Source organism: Octopus bimaculoides, chromosome 29, assembly GCF_001194135.2.
Source record: "Octopus bimaculoides isolate UCB-OBI-ISO-001 chromosome 29, ASM119413v2, whole genome shotgun sequence".
Classification (NCBI taxonomy): domain Eukaryota; kingdom Metazoa; phylum Mollusca; class Cephalopoda; order Octopoda; family Octopodidae; genus Octopus; species Octopus bimaculoides.
The window spans coordinates 6336845-6340784 of NC_069009.1; positions in this window are offsets into that span (position 1 = coordinate 6336845).

Consider the following 3940-nt stretch of genomic DNA (forward strand, 5'->3'; position numbering starts at 1 on the left):
AAGAACTTTTAAATAAGTTCTCCACCGATAATGGTGTTTACATACCGAAGGGCTTGGTAAAAATTATTAATTGTTGATTTATTAATAAATTAATAAATTGATAAACCTTTACCCTTTTAATTGTAATATATATATATATATATATATATACGTAGGTGCAGCCATGATTATGTGGTAAGTGTCTTCTACTATAACCTTGGGCTGACCAAAGCTCTGTGAGTGGATTTGGTAGATGAAAACTGAAAGAAGCCTGTCATATATATATGTATTTGGGTGTGTTTGTGTGTGTGTGTGTATATGTATGTGTGCATGTCTGTGCTTGTCCCTCACCTTCATCTGATAGCCAGTGTTGGTTTGTTTACATCCCTGTAACTTAGCAGTTCAGCAAACAGAGCTCAACAGAATAAGTACCAGGGTTAGGGTTAGGGCGATTCCTTTGACTAAAATTCTTTGAAGTGGTGCTCCAGCATGGTCACAGCCTTATAACTGAAGGCAAGTAAAAGATAAAAATAAAATATTCTGTGTATCTTCTTCGCAGTTTAAAATTCAAGCTTCTAATCCTGTTATGGTTAATCTTGAAACGATTATCTCTTTCTAATTGCTGCCAGAGCATCCCGTACATTCAGACATCAAAGTGAATTTGTTTATAATACCTGCGGGCTACGAAGAAGTATAAAGTCTTAGAAAGTGAGAGCCACATGTGTCTTCCAAATTGGAGACTAACAAAAATTCTTCAAACACCTTAAGAGCCATCTGTGGCTCTCAGACTCTCATTATGGCATTTTTGATTCCACTAAAGATATAATGTAATAAATAAAAAGAAATCCTTGCTTTAATCATAACTTAATATGATCATTTCTGAGACAGATCTTTATTTTATGATACGAATCATACGTTGTAAAGTGATTTAAATTAGAAATTTGCTTCAGAATTATATATTCGTTTATGTTTCGAACAACAGCTAAATAATGGTCATTTTAGTAAATTCTTCATTAATTTCAAAATTAATTGAAACAAAAGCAGTGTATTTTAACAGAATATGGTATCAAAAGGTTAAAATGGATCTAAATTAAAACCTTCCATCAAAATTTCAACTTAATATATGGTCTAAACTCCAGCTTAATAACAACAAAATTATTTCAACTAAATTCTTCATAATTTCCAAATTGATTGAAAAAAAAAGTAGCATATTTCAAGAGAAATATGGTAACAAAGGATTAATTTATGTTCCAAACATCAGTTTAAGACAAAATTATTTTTACTAAACGCTGCATTATTTTCAAAACTGTTGGAAATGAAGGTAAGTGTATTGCAACACAAATATGATAACCAAAGGGTTAAAGTGATCTAAAGTAAAACCTTTCACAAAATTTCATGTTAATTCATGTTCCAACCTCCAGATTAATAATGGCAAAATTCTTTTCCTAATTCTTCATTATTAATCAAATTAATCGAAAGAAAGCCAGTGTATGTCAGTGGAAATATGGTAACAAAAGAGTTAAAGTGATCTAAATTAAAACCTTTTATCAGAGTTTCATGTTAATTTAAATTCCAAACACCAGTTTAATAACGACAAAGTTATTTTACTGAAGTGTTCATTATTTTAAAAATTAATTCAAACAAAGGCAATATATTTCAACAAACACATGCAAAGATGCAGACATTGTTGTGTGGTAAGAAGCTTGCTTCCGAACCACATAGTTCCAGGTTCAGTCCCTTTGGTAAGTGACTTCTACTATATCCTCAGGCTGACCAAAGCCTTGTGAGTGGATTTGGTAGACGAAAACTGAAAGAACTCTATTTTATGTGTGTGTGTGTGTGTGTGTGTGTGTGTGCATGTCTGTGTTTCTCCCTTCACTGCTTGACAACCAGTGTTGGTTTGTCTACATTCCTGCAATTCAACTTTACAGCAAAAGAGAATGAGAGAATATAAAACTAAAAAAAAAAACAACTAAAATATGGACTGAGGTCAATTTGTTTGACTAAAAGTTCTTCAAGGATGTGCTCCAGCATGACCTCAGTCTAATGATTGAAACAAGCAAATGGCAAACGATAAATATGACAAAAGCATAAATTATAAAGGTAAAACGTGGTGAGTAAACACAAACCTATCCAATTTGTGTTTGGAGGTGAAAGGTTTATGGTAAGAGAAATAATAATGAAGTCAGCAGAAAGGAAAGACATGGAATTATGGTCAACATATGGCATGTAATATGGTGAGCGGTAGAATGTTTTGTATGCCAAAGAAAATGCTTGGCAGCATTTCTACCTGCTTTTCTTAGGAGGTGGTATCAAAACGTTTCTGGACTGGTTCTGTAGTACGCCAACAGATGGCAGCACACGGTTGTGTGCACAGTGAGAGCAAGCAGTGACCTTCATGAGGCAGTGTGTTGAGTGACATCACTGCGTTTGCTTTGCAAATCGGGCAGTTTGTGTTTTTGTGATCACGGGTATGCTGTAGTCTGTGATTCTTGTCATGGACAGGAATAAAGAACCAACGTGAAATTTTGTGTTAAACTTGGGAAGTCTGCTACAGAGACATTGAGCATGCTTTGGCAAGCTTACAGTGATGAGGCAACGAGTCATACAAGATGTTCTGAGTGGCAAATGTGCTTCACAAGCAAAAGAACCTTCCGGGAAGATGACGAGCGATCTGGAAGACCTGCCACAAGCGTCACCCCTGGAAATGTGGTATTGTGCATCGAGAATTCAGCCCCCACCCCAGCTCAGACAGTCAGCTGTAATGTTTGGAAGCATTTGAGGGACAGCATTCAGTGAAAGCAACTGGATCTGTGGAGCACAAAGAATTGGATTCTTCACAACAACAAAGAACCTTGTCACCAAGCTCTCTTCATTCTGGAGTTTCTCACCAAAAATAACATGGCATCATTCTTCTGTACCCACCCTTTTTACCAGATTTAGCATCTGCAGACTTCCGTCTCTTCCCCAAGATGAAAATGCAGCTCAGAGATCACTGCTTTAACACCATTGTTGAGATCCAGAGTGAATCACAGAAGGCCCTTAACCCATTACCTACCAGTGATCTCAAATGAGATCACTTAAAAATTACAAATTTCGTAATTATCTCTCAATATTTACACATATCTAACCTTTTTGCTTTATCTACAAGATATATTTCTCTGATATTCAAATGAGGTTTGCTAATTTTTCACCCAATATCTCGCTTATTTCTATTTGAAATGTTATTTTGATCATTCCAGCGTGTTTCTAAGACTGTTTTATGCTAGAAATCAAAGTTTCATAAAAAAAATTCCAGTTAATAGAATTATGGGAGGTAATGGGTTAACTTGCTTACAGAAAACAACTCCCAGACCAGATTCCAAAAATGGCAGGAATGCTGGGAGTGGTGTATTGCTGCACAAGGTGACTATTTCGAAGAAGATAATGTTAAACCTTAGGTAAATAAGTTATTTTTTTATTAAACATGACAAATCCAGGAAGCTTTTGATAACACTTCACATTCTGAGTTCAAATTTCACAGAAGTTGACTTTGCCTTTCATCCCTTCAAGGTCAATAAAATAAAGTACCAGTCAAGTACTGGGGTCGATGTAATCAACTTGTTCCCTCCATTCAAAGAAGCTGGCCTTGAAACCTGGAGAGTTAATTCCCATCCTTGCTTTTCCGCATTTAGCTGTGTACCCATTCAGTGCATGCTGGACATCACTTCTGACGATTCAAAAACAAGCAGAAACCTTCATCCTACCAAGTTAATCGTGCACAATATCCTCAACTCTCTCATGAGATATTCTAATAGCATTGGCTGTTGGATTTATAGCATGAATATATATATATATATATATATATATATATATATATACCGGAGTAAGCACATGAAATGTGCAACAAGGTGGAAAAAAGAGTACTCAAATACCAGAGGTAGAGTAATATGCTTTATTTAAAAGCAGCAGATGCTGCTTT